The sequence below is a fragment of the Rhodnius prolixus genome, unplaced genomic scaffold, assembly GCF_049639745.1.
Source record: "Rhodnius prolixus isolate KJV_2025 unplaced genomic scaffold, Rpr scaffold_1, whole genome shotgun sequence".
Lineage (NCBI taxonomy): Eukaryota > Metazoa > Arthropoda > Insecta > Hemiptera > Reduviidae > Rhodnius > Rhodnius prolixus.
In genome coordinates this window covers 43865964-43882094 of record NW_027411581.1, presented here as the reverse complement: position 1 = coordinate 43882094, position 16131 = coordinate 43865964, and the positions used below count along the sequence as shown (strand labels likewise).

The following is a 16131-nucleotide window of genomic DNA, read 5'->3' as shown; positions in this document are numbered from 1 at the left end:
CCTGGAGAGAGAAGTTGAGACTTAAAAGCTTAGGCAGCCTGCTAGAACTCTTTAGATTCAAATCAACTTTCTTTGGAATTCTTTTTAATAAAAGTGATAGGCTTATTATGGTGAAATTAATGTAGAAAGCTTTAAAAAAATCGTCGAAGACTTAGCTAGAAATTCTCAAAACTACATTGCAAAAGTGGCAATCGTCAATCTGCATTCCCTTCGGCTAAAATTATCTTAACTAATTCTGCGAAGAGTATTTTGCAACATTTCGTTTTTAGTTAGTTTTACTAAATGTTGAAAAGACAGCATTTTATTTTGACGGATTTGACCTGTTGCTGTTCCTTGCAGCAGAAGAGAAAGTATAATTATTTAAATTGTGTGTCGAATTTATAAAAGTGGACAATAAAGTAAATGGACTATTATCTATTTAAAAACCGTAAAGTAAACATTATTATATAGTATATAATATAAAAATATCCATGTATAGAAAAATACAATAAGCTTTATATAGAAAGCTGAAGATCTTCTTAACACTCCAGAGGGACAATAAAAATATGAATATAAATAGGTAGGAGATTTCACGTATGTTCTGAATAGAAGAGCTAACGAAGTGAGAGTTTAATAGCTCCAGTTCAGGTAACATTAAGAGTGAAAAGTAGCTTTAAAGTGTCGTAACTTAGCGCAACGATTATCAATAGCGTGCTAAACTAGTGAGACGCCCTTCTCTACTTAGTAGTGAGTCGAATGTGGGTCTGTCAACCATTTACTGTCCATGGAGGGTCATTGCCTCTCAAACCGCATTTATGCAAATCACAAACAACATCTGCCTTTTTTTTTTTTTAACATAGAATGTGTGTATTTTACACGAGTCTATTAAAAATTCAAAGTTCTTAAAGCGTTTTTAATTAATATTACTGGAATACTTGGTTCGTTACATGCGTTAACACAAAATGAACAGGGTAGTCGTCAGCGTAAGGATTTGAAAAGTAGCTGAATTAAGAAATGACGCAATTCTGAAAAAAAGAAGATGATGTCTGAAGCCATGAATTTCTCTCTCACAGCAATTAACGTAAACAAAATTTCTGGAAAAATATTGCAAAAAAACACAAATTTGCTTCTGATACAGAATTTTATAGATATATTCAGTTTTATTAATATTACACAAATAGAAAGGGGTAACAATAAATTGAAAGTAAGGGAAGGGATTAGCTATGAGGTTAGCATACTGGACTCCCACGCGGAGGTCCCGGGTTCGAATCCAGCAGCTGACCCTTAGATTTTCTCTTCCTAGGAGCTTCTTACAGCTCACTGTCCGGTGATGGACAGTGTTGTCTGTAACGAGAGAACACTGTCCGGAGGCCGGCAGTGCACTGGAAAAAGCTCCGGGCGCTAATAACCTCAGATGTTGATGCGCAAAAAAAAAAAAAAAATAAAAAATAAATTGAAATGACGTTAGAAGAACTTTATTAACCTCACCTCTTAACTGAAACAACTTCTATTTTCCTGCAAAAATAGTTTCAAATAAAACTGATGGTACTGAGTCTTAGATGGTGGGCCTTCTTTGAGAAACTGCGTTTATGTTGAAGTATTTCAGATGGGGTTAAGCACTAGCGTCGTGCAACGAAGTACATCCATTGTGCGATAATTTGTAAACTCTTTAGCGCCAAGAAAGCCACTGAGTACCATCTCCGGCCTTTCAATATCTTTCTATTGAACCAGAATTTTCGCAAAAATAGTTACAATAGTTTTCCTAAACTCTGTGGCCTTAATTCACTAAATCTTGTCCTATAACTTGTATTTACAACAATACTCTAGAAAATTCGATTCAGGGGTTTTGTGAGAGAGGATTGGTTAGGCTTTTATCTAAAATGCCAATATATTTTATTGTAAGTGCATTGTTAGATATACAATATTAATAAGAATAAAATTTGAGACTGAATCTCTAAATTTGAAGAAATATGGCTGACCATATTCCTAAATTCAATATTTTTAGCAAAATTGATTTTGTGATTTTCTCGCCAATGGAGTACCTGCAGTTTTATTTAAACTATTTTTAGTGTACTTCTGAAAGATGGATTGGGTAGATTCCCTTCTTAAATGATAAGAATTAAATGTAAAATAGTAATAACTTGAGAACAGTAGCAATAGAAGTCGTCTCACTAGATTTTGTTAATAGTAAATTCAATCCTCTGTATAACATGCGTGTTAAACATGTGTGGTAAACAATAGTATTAATATATAATTTATGTAGACTTCCGACCGCATGAATGAAATGATAGACGGTAGCTAAAAAGACAGAATAATGTTGCTCAAGTAATGCTTGAACACGTGACCAAGCCACGCACTTTGTATGTAGAGAAGTTAATGTTTATGTTATAAAAACATTTGTAGAACTAGACAGCCGCCTTCTTTACTTGAAATTTCACTTCAGTAGCGTTTTAACTAATTGTTAATGATGTAAATCAATTATTAACAATCAACCAGGAAAAAAATGTTCATAAATTAAAAGCATTTTAATTTATCTGTATAATTAAAAGTTTTGTACACAGCTGTAATTTTTTTAATTTATATGCATTAATTCCACGGCCGCAATTGTGGTCGGCAGTCGTGGCCGAGTGGTTAAGGCGTCTGACTAGAAATCAGATTCCCTCTGGGAGCGTAGGTTCGAGTCCTACCGACTGCGAATATTTTTTTTTTTTCTCTCTCTATTCTTAGTTTAGCAATATTATTGAACAATTTATACAATAACTTAATTTATAAAACTTAGTTTATAGAATAATATTTTTTAAGGAATTTTTGCGTAATTTCAAGAATTTTTTTAGACACTACGTCTAAATATAACAGAAAATATCAAATAATATTTTAGTTCTATGTCCTATGATTATAAATACAGACATTTAGTTTATACTGCTATTAACTAAAACTGCAGTGACTTTTCAGTTTTCTGAGAAATTCTCGAAAATGGTTCTAACGATTTTTGATTAAGTTCTCCTACTATTTTTTATCGTCTCTACAAACCGCAGGTATGTATTTATATGCAAACACTACTCTCAAGATTCACTACAAAACAAGATACAATTTTATCGCCTACAAATATCAAATAATATTAAATATAATGTTAATACAGTAAAAGCTCCTTATTCGCGCTTCCTTCATTCGCGTTTTCACTATTCGCGGATTAAAAAAATGCGACCCAATTCCTATATTCGCGGAAGTACACTATGATAATAAAAGGATTCCAATAGGCATCCAACCCAATATCCTTTGTAAATGCCGTCAAATGGACTAATAAAAAAAAGTAAAATAGATCTTAGTCTTACAACTTTGCCTAAAGTATGTTGTTAAATGATATCGCCGAGGACTTTGACATAAGCCGCCTTCGCCGCGATCGGTGTTTTTGAGAATGTAAACGCACAGAATGAAAGCAATTGTTCGTGATCCAGCAATAGAAAAAATGGAAGTGGCGTTGTCATTATGGATCAAAGACCGCATCCAAAAAAAGGGTGCCCCTGAGTGGTCCAATGGTCCGGGAGAAGGCAAAGTATCTTTACGCTCATTTTAAAGAACCTGATGGTAGTTGTAGTGGCAAGTTCAAACTTTGACTGCAAACAAAAGCTTTTAAAAACTGCTAAGCAAGAGAAAATTACAAAATTCTTCAAACCATTGCCTAAGCCTTAAGATAATTAATCAAAATGTTCAAAAACTTCAATTAAATTGATTTTTTTATATTTTTTATTTTTTATTTTGTCAGCTAGGAACGTATCCCCTATAATCCCATATAAATTACCATTCCGTATTCACGGTTTCTGTATTCGCGGCATATTTATGGAACATATACCCCGCGAATACAGAGCTTTTACTGTATTTTAAAGTTGAAAGTTGAAGAAAATCGGTTGAACACAATATTACTTTACAATACTGGTTTCTGAGATTTTTATAAATTTTCAAATATTTCTCTATCGCTAGAGATTAATCTCTGAATATAACTTTTATTTGTAAAAATTTTCTAGAATTAATTATTTTTTCGATTTTGGTGTGGAATGTTAAAAATTGAAAACATCTGAGACGCGTCAGGTAATACGTAGTGTAGCTACCAGTTCACTGTGTACGATGAACAATTGATGTTTTAAAAATCGATGTTGCTAATTAAAAAAAAAAATCATAAAAAACTCTAAAATCGATTCACTCAACCGAATCGATCGACACTACGGGTCAGTTAGGGAAGGGATTAGCTATGAGGTTAGCATACTGGACTCCCACGCGGAGGTCCCGGGTTCGAATCCAGCAGCTGACCCTTAGATTTTCTCTTCCTAGGAGCTTCTTACAGCTCACTGTCCGGTGATGGACAGTGTTGTCTGTAACGAGAGAACACTGTCCGGAGGCCGGCAGTGCACTGAAAAAAGCTCCGGGCGCTAATAACCTCAGCTGTTGATGCGCCAAAAAAAAAAAAAAAAAAAAAAAAAAAAAAAACTACGGGTCAGTTGATTTCGTCGTAAAGGCAATAGACGTAACCTAAGTAGAACTGTCCAATTCGGAATATAAAGATTTAAATTTCAGCCGTTTATGATTGTTTGTTTGTTTTTTATTTGCAAACCTAAACTCAATACCCAAAATAATTTCCTAAATCTTATATTCCGATCAAACTTCAAATCGAAAATCTACCCATCACCATATTTTATTTACAAAGCAGTAAGAGAATATTTAAATCTTACAAAAAGTATATAAATATTAAATTTAAAAACCTCAAATTGCTCATAATTTATTTTTAAACGTATTTGAGAATTGACCACAATATTGATTGTAATACAACGGGACTAAAGTCCCTTCCACCATTAGCATGTAAGCAGTCGTGGCCGAGTGGTTAAGGCGTCTGACTAGAAATCAGATTCCCTCTGGGAGCGTAGGTTCGAGTCCTACCGACTGCGAGAATTTTTTTTCTTCAGCTTTTAACATTTAAAGGGAAGAAAAATTTATTATTTTATAAATATTATAATTTCTATATTAATAATTTATGGTTTTAATTAACTTTACTTTAAATTTTAAAATTTAAAGTAGGTATATCAGCTGTTAGTAATAATTATTTTAAAATCATCGTAATTTTTTCTCGTAATTAATAATATTATTAAATAGACTGATTTTACCGAAAACGCTGATTATATGCATACAATGTTTAATGGTGGCACCGATTCAAAATATCAAATAATATCTGCTATTTTCCGTTTTTGTTTTACAACAAACCCAAACACAGAGATCAATTTATACTGAAACAATGCAAAATTGAAAAACAGCATGATCGGTAGAGCTTCTCTTAATTGAAGTGAAAGACAAGAAATGTAATTAATCCTACGAACAAAAAATTCCTAAATTGAAATCTGTGATCACTTAATCTTTTAATTGTTTGAGAATTGACCTCAATGTTGATCTTTAATAATATAACCGTACCAAAGTCCCCTCTGCCATAATATAAGCAGTCGTGGCCGAGTGGTTAAGGCGTCTGACTAGAAATCAGATTCCCTCTGGGAGCGTAGGTTCGAGTCCTACCGACTGCGATATTTTTCTCTCCTAGCTTTATTATTATTCTAATTTTCTCTCACATACAATATTATTATTTTTGCAGATTAAGTAGAAAACCCTGCTAATTGCCGGGTTTTTCATGGTGGCGCCGATTCCAAAAATCAAATTAGAATTTCTGCCGTTTTTTCGTTTTTGAGTTGTGCTACTCAAAGACTGACATACGAGCGTACACAAAGAATAGATTTTATAAATTGTTTTGTTTTTCGGTTTTACGATATTCTGATATTTCAGATGAACATGCAATACCTCCTCTTATCAATTTTTATGAAAAGCCAAAGTGTTTATAGTGAACATTCTGTATTGTGTTAGCAGATTATTCAATAAATGGAAACTTTTGGTTTCAGTTTTACTACTGTTATAGCTCGAACGCCCAAAGTTTTAGCAAAAATACGAAAGTGCGTGCATCAACCGAAACTTAAGGAAATTCTTATTTTTTTGGAGTTTCCCGGAAAATGAGGCTAACGATTTTCGTTACGCATCGTAACCATGTTTTACCTTTTTTTTTATCACCTTTGTTTTTCCGTTTTATTTTTGGAGTGGTTCTCAAGAAATTACCAATCTAAACAGCCACTTCAGAACAACGTACAGATTAGTCAGTTTCAAATTTATATTATAGACTTGGAATTCTAGGTTAGCGAGGAATCGGTCAAATAAAAAGCAACTCGTCTCTTTTCCAACGTTTCGACAAATATATTGTCCTCTTCAGGGCCTGGATATTACAAATACACAAATACATTGTTGAAGTGTTACTGAATTGTTTGTATTTGTGTATTTGTAATATCCAGGCCCTGAAGAGGACAATATATTTGTCGAAACGTTGGAAAATAGACGAGTTACTTTTTATTTGACCGATTCCTCGCTAACCTAGAATTCCAAGTTTAACAATTTACGGTCACGAAACCTATATATTCTTATATTATAGATCAATTCTAAATGTATTGATTAAATTTCAAAGATACAGGAAACAGTTATCCGGAAGTGTGGCTTTAAGTGAGTTTTAGTTTGTTTTTTTGATATTTTTTCCGTAAATGGCTCCACTGATATTGATTAAACTTAAAAGACTACTATTACGTTGTTAAGTATCCTTTTCCTTAATTACAAGTTTCCGGAACCAGTTATTTTCGATTGCTTTCAAGGTCAAACATACTATTTTAGAGCATACTTTCAAATTTTAGCAGTGGCGCCGTTAGGTTTTTGGTAGTTTAACTACCAATTACGTAACTGCTTCAAATTGAAATAGGTCTAAGAAATACTCAGGATAACTAAACACGTTTGCAGAAAATAGAAGACATAATTATAGTTGTAATAATTGGAGTAAAAGGATATTAGGGAAGGGATTAGCTATGCGGTTAGCTTGTACTGGATCCCAAAGTGAAGATACCGGATTCAAATCCAGTTGCTAGTTCTTGGATTTTCTCTTACTAAGAGCTTCTTCCAGCTCACTGTCCGGTGATGGACAATGTTGCCAGAAGATCGCAGTACACTGTAAAAAACTCCGGGCGCCAATTACCTCAGATGTTGATGCGCCTTAATAAATAATAAATAAGATTTAAAAAAAAATCATAATTCTTCAAGAAATGTTTGAGATGGCAGTGGATTTTGTTTTGAATAAGCTTCAATCTGCTGTAAGTTAACTAGTAGTCACGATTTATCTTCTAGGTAGGATACATAGTTAATTCAGTTCAAGTAGGAGTTGGGAGTGTGCTCACAATGTTAACGCGTCTTAAATTAAAAAAATGGAGTCAAAGACGCTCGCTAATGGCTAAGTAGTCGGAAAAGTCAGTGAATAAAGAAATTTGCGACTTATAATCTAAATCAGCACTTCCTTTAAATCTGCAAAATGATGACGTATCGGCAGGCGGGTTTAATTCAGAAATTGTTGATTGCTTGTAAAGGTTTCGTTCTATGAGAATATGTATGAAGAGCGGTAGGAAGGGAGGCTATTGTGTGTAAAGATTGACCTAACCGGACACCCTGGTTCCAAATGTCACCCTTCTCCTAGTCAGACATTCGCCCAAAGTGTCCGCCCTAAACTCAAAGTACTTCATTTCCGTTTATCATACGTAGGTTGGCTATCTTCCACAAGAATTGCTAAACCAAACCCATCATAACATCTAATTGTAAATAAACCTACCCGTTTTTCCCCCACAACTATCGCACTAAACATGGAATTTATGAAAAGTTTTACTGTTAGTGATTAGGAGAGTATTGTGTGCAGACACGTGGCTTGCATGTTACCGCTGGCTTATGTTGACCAGAACACACCATTGCTGGACCGACGGCATATAAGAATACAATATCTTGCTCTAAACGAGAGATAACCCCCAATAGCTTTGGGTTTTCCCCGTTGAAGGGAGATTCTCACCCACAGTTTGTTTTCATTGACGCTAAACATAGAGGACATTCTAGCTTTAAAAGATAAATATTGATGACTAACTACTTTGACTAACAACTTATTTAAAAATAAGTGCTTTTAAGGCAACAGCACTCGTACATTTTTACAACTAAAATTAGTCTGAACTAAACTGAATCCCTAATATATTAGCTTTCTTGGTAAGCCTTCACTTATTTAGGTGGCTTCCAAACTTCTTTGTTTTGGAGCGCAAACCCATCCTAGCGATAATACGTGACCCGTGACCTGTAAACAAGATTTTCGAAAGTTATTAACTTTATAATTGACTAGCCGAAGCATAACACTAGTACATCAGTTGACAATATTGAAGCATAGATACTGAGATTCTCAATCAAATTGTAATCCATTAAGAAATTTATTCGAATCTTTTATGAAAACGTTTTTTTACAAAATAAAAACAAAATTAATTTGGGTTACACCTGTTTGTGGGTTGAGCAAGATTCCCATTTAGTGTTGAAACACAAAAAAGAAGTATTAAGAAAACAAAAAGATTTCTTAAACTAAACCCTCTGTAACTAATGTAAAAATCAGAAATTTAAAATAAATAAAAATAAAACAATTCAATGCCAATACTATTTTAGAATACAGTCGAATCTCTCAATAACGGACGGGGGAAAGCAAAGTGGCCGCTGTTTGGAGGTGGCCGTTAGAAGGAGGTAGGCAAGTTTCATAATGAAAAAATATGTTGTTTTTTTTTCCAAACATCTATTTAAAAATTTGTTATTATTAATGAATTTAAAAACGTACATAATTGCATAATTATTTAGCTATTTGATATGCATCAAATTTTTCTTAATTATCCAAAAAATTTATCAAAAAACTACATATTATTGACTTAATTAATAATTTTTATAATAATCATCACATTTATTCTTAACAATAATAATTTATTGTAAAATTATCATCATACTACCATCTATTATTAGAAAAATAGAACAAACCTTTCAGCAAGTTGACGATGGCTCGATTTGGTTTTTGCAAAATCTTCCAACACATTTATTTTCTCTTCTAGAGTTAACCAATTTCGTTTGAGAGACATATTGGAAAAAATAATATTGTACGTCCTAAGCAAAATTGAAAAATGATTAAAATGGTACAAGAAGTATGAGCTTATAAAGGAAACTTTAGGAAAAACCAGAAAAAAACAAAAACTTAAGAGGGGATAATTCTTTTTAACACCGCGTCAAACGAACTTTTAAGAATAAGGTGGTCGTTGGTGGGAGGTGAAACATTTAATCCGTTTCCTAAAATCAATGTCCGCGTCGCTATGTAGAGTGACCGTTAGACGGAGGTTCTTTTATATAGAAAGTGTATAGGGGTAAAACGGGGAAATCCAAAAACTGTCCGTAAATGGAGGTGGTCGCTAGTGAGAGTCCTTTATGAGAGGCTCGACTATAGTACCATATGCGAGGGAAGGTATTAACTTAGTGGAATCATGGACACGGTTTCGGATTCGAATCCGGAAATGCTGCCCTTAGATATCACTTTTTAGTCTTAGAAGTCTCCACAACAGCTCATTGATCTGAATAGCTTAGACTATGGCTTGAGAAGATTCTACATTGTCAAACTAAAGAGAATAAAACTTTTTAAAAATTGAAGCTGACATTTAAAACAATTAGTTACTTTTAGCAAACTTTTTATTGTTTTTTATGTATAGTTAAAAAGTAATCCATTAGGGTTATCTTTATTGTTTACTTTTACAACTCATTGTTAATTTAACACCTTCATCAAGTGTAGAGAGAATGGCAAAGGCGTGGGCCAAAGTATGTCGTAACCTTTAATCAATGAAGGCATCCGGTGTGCTGCAGTTTAATGGGCTATTATAGCAATGCATTTTATTGCTGTACATGTCTGTCTTGTTGCCCAGGTAACCGCTTCCTTTTTTTTCATATTTAATTGTATTCAATAATGAGTAATTAGTAAGTTTAAGTACTTTTATAAGGATCGTATTGTTCTAGAAATAAATGAGAGCTAAAGAAACGTTTATAATATTTAAATCTAATGGTAAACAAAGAAATTAAATCACAAATCCTAGGAGTTTGACACTCCTGGACGCAATATGGTTGGTTGAATCTTCAGTAAACTGTAGTAATTATTAGCAGGAGGAGTAACTACTGGATGAAACCGAAGGAAACGCTTTCATTTCAAAATGGCGAGTGATTGGAGCGCGCTTCAGCACTCCGACAACTACTGGATGAAGCCGAAAGTCTAATCTTCAGACTATGGTTAACATCAATCATAACTAGAGTGGACTACCGCGCATGTGCAATAGGCGGCGAAAAGCACAGCAACTTTGGTGTAATCTTTACAACGTTCAGGCTTCATTTATTCGCAGAGCGCGTTTTTGTTTTTTAATCGAAACAGCTTTTGTAATGTGAAATGCAGTTCCTTATAAAGAGAAATTAAAGCAATGTATTCTTTTTTTTGAAAAATAATTTAATAATAAATAAATTATTAAATAAACAATAACTGTTAATAAAAGATTAAAGCTGCTCACTTGAACAGTTAATAAGAGTTACAAAGCCACGCTCTTGACCACTAGACCAACACCCGTTAGTCCCCTTGCAGAACTCCCTGCGATACGGAAAATATTCTGGAATTTGACTCTAAAAGAAACCTGGCTTTACAGGAATTGTAAAATAATGACCCACTTTCTACTTTTTGGCATTGAATTATACGTACTTGGATCTAATGTAAGTTCTAAGGGAATTTCCACCTACTCGTGATAGACACGTGATTTCTAGATCGCAACATATTTATCAGGAATGAAATGTCCAAATATCAGAAGTAATATTACTTATCTGCAAACAAATGTTATTGAGACAAAAAGGAGCTGATAAAAATGACTTAAGTATACAGGGTGTATAAGGAGGAATGGTCGAAACTTCGGGAGGTGATTCAGCAGCTCAAAGCAACAAAAAATATTATATTTACTATGGCCCGATTCTCAATAGTGTCCCAAAATTTGCTTTTTTAACTTTTCCGTCGATATTCGCGTTTTTCACTATAAAAAACTGCCGTAACTTTTCTATCCTTTATCCTACAACAAATCTGCTTATTCCAAACGAAAGAGCATTAAATTTCCTATAAATTTGCTCAATACAGAGCCCCAAAACGTTTCTTATAACAATGAAATTTTTACTTTAATTTATAAAAAATTCGTTCTCAATGATTTTTGTTAAAATTTTCAACTGCATTTTTTCAATAATTAATGAATCAAGGAATCACATAATTTCAAAAAAAGTTGCGCATTTATTGAGCTTCAAGACCATATGGATTTTTTTGGTTTTTAATAAAACCCTACTCCGAACAGAGGGGTGTAAATGCAGAAAACTGGGATTTTGCATAACCGACTTTTCACTACTAATTTACTCAAATGTCAATTTTTGGAGAAGGAACAAAAAGAAAAGTAACCATTTTAGTATAAAACCAAATTAATTTAAAGTGAAAATGAATTGGTTTGCGCCATTTTGAAGATGATGGCGTTTAAAGATAATCATTAAAAAAAGTGAGGAGGTTTAGGAGGGAAATAAGAGTGAATATTGAAATTTAGGAGGGATACTAATTCACAGCTGTTTAAAGTATTGCTAATGAGGATTTAGACATAAATATCAAATTATTCCCTTCTAATTAACAATTTAGGCTTACAAAGAGTTAGTTCAATCTGCTCTTAGCTGTAATGTTTATAATGATATCTAAGCTTCGATGGGATTATTATGAGAAAATAGATCAGAATTTTTTTATACACTAATACTCATTTTTTCATACGAGAACCATGTTCTAAAAGAATTGAAACTAAAGTAAAAGATCTTTGTGATTTCAAGTAATGCATAAAACTATTCTGAGCACTCTTCTGAAAATTAAATCTGTTTGGTAGAAAAATGATGAGAAGAATCCATTAACTAAGTCAACTATGATTAAACTATATGCTTCATTCATGCTTACCCCAGATTAATAGTTTAGAAAGTTACGTATTTTGCAAAATAAGATTTAACAAGAGCAATGAAGCGAGTGGACTCGTACCAATGTCACCCAGAGGAGCAGGAACTATCTCATGTTCAAATCTACCAGAGTGATTCTCTCATGTGCGATTTCTGCAGATATTTATCTCTGTAGTTATAGTTTTTGCAAAAAAGCTAATATTCGGAGCGTGAGTAACGGTTGTAGGGTTTCAATTATGTGAAAGTTAAATTGGGGTTCGAGAAGCTTGGGGAAAAGGGCGGACAAACAAGGAAACTAATTATCGCGCGACAGATTAAACGCCACACTCCCACAGTGTGCGTGCGGAGGGCTGAGAAATCATTTTGGCCAATGGACAGAGAAAGTGGGTTTTTTTCTGTTGTTGTGAACTGCCTTGAACCCAACCCTCGGCGTCCTGTTTGTCCACCCTGAAGTCCATTCAATCTGGCCGCCCTTCTATTTGTCCCGGATCAAACGCACACCAGAATAATTATGGAAGGCACCGCTTTTTAATATTGGTCACCAAGCAGGGCTCTCTCTCCTACATCCTGAAGGCTATTGTCCTCCTGCTTACTGCCTACCTTTTCCACAATGGACCCAGAAATAGGATGCCTTTTATTTTTATTCGAGCGTAACCTTTTGACCATTTTGCTCTCTTAATTAAAACGAGCTTTTGACTTTGCAACCACACCTAGTACCCAATACTGAAAGCTTGGAACCATATTTTTGCAATGTCCAATTACCCTGCGTTCAGACTAGTGTGCCGGAGTAAAAGATTTCTTTCAACCCTTTATAAACTTCTCGCTCCACTAAAGAAAACCAAAAGCTCCCAGTCTTTGATCACCATCTGTAGAGCACAAAAATGCTTTAGTATAAATGAATAAAACTTTTTAGAACTTTGAAGTTGGAGATTTAATTCTGGTTTAGAACTAAAAACCGTAAAGATCATTATTACCCTTTTCTTTCCGAACTCAAGAGGAAGTACTGCCACGGACAGATTCTCGAATTTGAGCTTTCATAAAAAGTACTCGTTTTGATCTCCTTTCCTGTTATGGAAAACTGTTTTTCCTACATTGATCAGTCTGTGTACATGTGGAGCACAATTCAAAAATGAATAAAACACATGAAGGTTCAATAGGATTTTTAATTGGTGTTATTTTGACTCGACAATAAGCTTTAAATTAGCTCTCAAAACACTAAATATGCTCCAAAATAGCTCTTTCCGCTCATGTGACATTTCATTCCTATTCATTATTATATGACCTTCAAAAGCCCTCAAATCGTCTATTTTAGTACTATAGACTCTGCCATTTTGATATTAAATGTGCTCTAACGAATTTGCTTAACTGGGAAATAGGGTCATAACTTGCAGAAAATCTAGGATTTTTTTTTTAATCCTTCACTACGGGGATAATTGCTGCTCGTTTAATTAGATAATAGTATTTGGTCACTACTTTTTATTTGATACATTATAATTATTTTATTTTTAAGTTTAAGCCTTCTATACTAAAACCCGCCTGGGTATTGAAATGTAGGGTTCAACGAAACGCTCCAATCTTCAACGAATTCAATCTCTTCAGTCTAAAATTCTCGGCACTATCGTTAACGCTCCATTTTACGTTTCAAATCTAACTATCCACACAGACTTGGATATTCCGTTTGTCGGTCAGGTTGCACGAACTCGCTATAATGGTTTCCATCAGAACCTGCACTCTCATTCTAATCCTCTTGTCTGCCAGTCATCATCTCATCACCTTCCAGATCATCCTCCCAGATGATTAAAACGTCAGTGGCCACGCGATTTTCTCTCTTCTGAAGAGAGTAGCTAATCCTGGAGACGATTTAGGGAGTGTTATCACTGGGTAACTTCTCCCCTCAATTAGGGAGTGTGTAGTAGTGGTGTCAGTTATTGTCATTGTTACTAATAGCGTATCTAGCGCTGGTGTAACTTAACAAATAAATTTAAAAAAAAAAAGGTTAAGCCGCGCCAATATTGGAGTTCATTGGCAACTAAAGCTTTTTCCAGTGCACTATGTGAGCTGTAAGGAGCTGGATTCGAACCCGGGATTCCTGCATGAGAGTCCGTTACGCTAAGCAATGAGCTAATCTTCAATTAAATGCTTTCTTTTTTCTCTCTCGCATTCTCTTATTCTAGCTGAGAGAATGAAATTCTTCTGAGAGAAGAAGATTTTCAATTTTGATTTTTTGAGATCTGAAATGTCCGTTCTGAGGTTCTGTGAGTTCGAAACAATTTTTTTTTGTGTGTGTGTGTGGACTGCATTAGTGAAAAGCGGAGAAATCACACAAACTTCACAAATTTGATATTTACAATCACCTCGAGACCTGGTAACACAAATTTGATATTTACAATCACCTCGAGACCTGGTAACACAAATTTGATATTTACAATCACCTCGAGACCTGGTAACACAAATTTGATATTTACAATCAAAGAGCTGGTAATACTTTGTAGCTCAATAATAACCGAAAGGGCCAATTTATATCAAGGTAAAACCTAAACGGTTACTTCACCTAATCGCTTCTTGTGGTTTTCTCGAAAACGGCTCCAGGTTTGCTTATGATTCGATCTATAGTATTTGTTTGAAACGCTTACTTGAGAAAAAGCTTTTTAAAGGGGAAAGGTGTGTTGAGCTTAACTCTCAAGCACCAAGTATACTGAGCATTACTAGTGAGTAAAACATGAATGCGAATTAAATATGTTAGTCAAATCTCTCTTTGGAAGATAATTAGATGAGCGGATCACCCAACTAAATAAATTTGATCTCACAAAAGAGTTTCAAAGACATTTGATTAGGTAAATTGTGCTAAGAGAATGTCATGAGAGTGATTCAAAGCTCACTTCTAATGCTCATGAGTTTGAACACTTCACTGAGCACTGCCAGGGTGGAAAGCTTTAAAGTAGGGCGGCTGGAATGCATGGTGAAAATTCGTTTGGTATTAACAGCAGGCAAGAACGCTGTCTCCCCCATAATTCCATATTGCTTGCACTTTTATCTCAAATAGAATTTACCTGATGTAAGTTTTTTTAATAACCCAGGTTTTTTTAATAATTTTTAATCTTAAAGGTGCCTCTTAAATTCAATTTAATGCAAAGGTCGGTTTGATCTTCTCACGAATATGATGACATGTGTTCCAACTCTGGTTCTTCACATCCAAATTTAATCATGTTCTCCCTGTGGTTCAGACGGTAATGGTTTTTCAAAGCCGGTAGCAGCGAGGGTTAGAAATAAGACGATATCGCGTGGTATAGCATACACTGCCTTTAAGATCAGACCGCGCATTAATCAGCTAGGTCTACACGGCAGCTGTTCGCTTGACATCGGCTCACCCACTCATGTACGCACACCGAGGAAGATCATCTATCAAACAAGTGACGTCATTGTTTCCTCACTCTCCTTTCGCACACCAAACTAACACTTAACCTCCTCACGGTTACCAACTTGTTCGGAGGGATCTGCAATATATGGAGGTGTTGGCAATTTAATTTTATAACCTCACACACATACACCTCAAACATTTACTTGTAAGAGCTGCGGAGGACTTGAACAGCTTGTTTTCTAACTATCGCCTCACCTTGTTTAGTATTCAACTATGGCTGCCAACAGGCGACAACTTGTTCTGACATGACAGTGTACATTTTTCATGCCAAGTTCTGTAAAGGAAAAGAGAGAAGGCATGGTTTCTTTAGACTGCTTTCTCGGAAGTTTAATATCTTTTGACATTAAAGGTTAACATAGATTGAATTTTAATATTCCAAATATTTATAGATTTATTTCAACTTAAAGTAAATTCAAACAATAACTATTTGAAAACAACTAGATAAAGAAATTCATTTTGAAATTAGGAAAACGTTGAAAGAACGCCCAACTTGTGTTAACCATTTACTTATCAGATACTGATGTTTATTTTGTGATGAAAGAATAAGTTTTATGTCTGTAATATGTCTTTTTTAAACTGCTTTGCGTTATGGAAGTAAGACGATACTCTTCTTTAACTGACTCATTACAAAACTGTGACCATACTAGTTAAATGTCTGGGACCTTTTTATACATGACAATGAGCGAACATGCCCACAAATCAGGTGGATTGAAATACTTTGTGGTAGATAGATGGGCAAAGGTAGCCTATGGCAGAACATTTATTGAATTCATAGGTAGCGAAAGGATTATCGG

General features: G+C 34.4%; 3 non-coding genes across 3 annotated transcripts; all 3 read left to right on the top strand.

The window, feature by feature from the left end:
- Positions 1-2592: 2592 nt before the first annotated feature.
- TRNAS-AGA (transfer RNA serine (anticodon AGA)) lies at positions 2593-2674 on the top strand. Its single transcript has one exon. It is a non-coding gene; the product is annotated as a tRNA-Ser (tRNA).
- Positions 2675-4834: 2160 nt separating this feature from the next.
- Positions 4835-4916, top strand: TRNAS-AGA (transfer RNA serine (anticodon AGA)). Its single transcript has one exon. It is a non-coding gene; the product is annotated as a tRNA-Ser (tRNA).
- Positions 4917-5458: 542 nt separating this feature from the next.
- On the top strand, positions 5459-5540 carry TRNAS-AGA (transfer RNA serine (anticodon AGA)). Its single transcript has one exon. It is a non-coding gene; the product is annotated as a tRNA-Ser (tRNA).
- The last annotated feature ends 10591 nt before the right edge of the window (positions 5541-16131 follow it).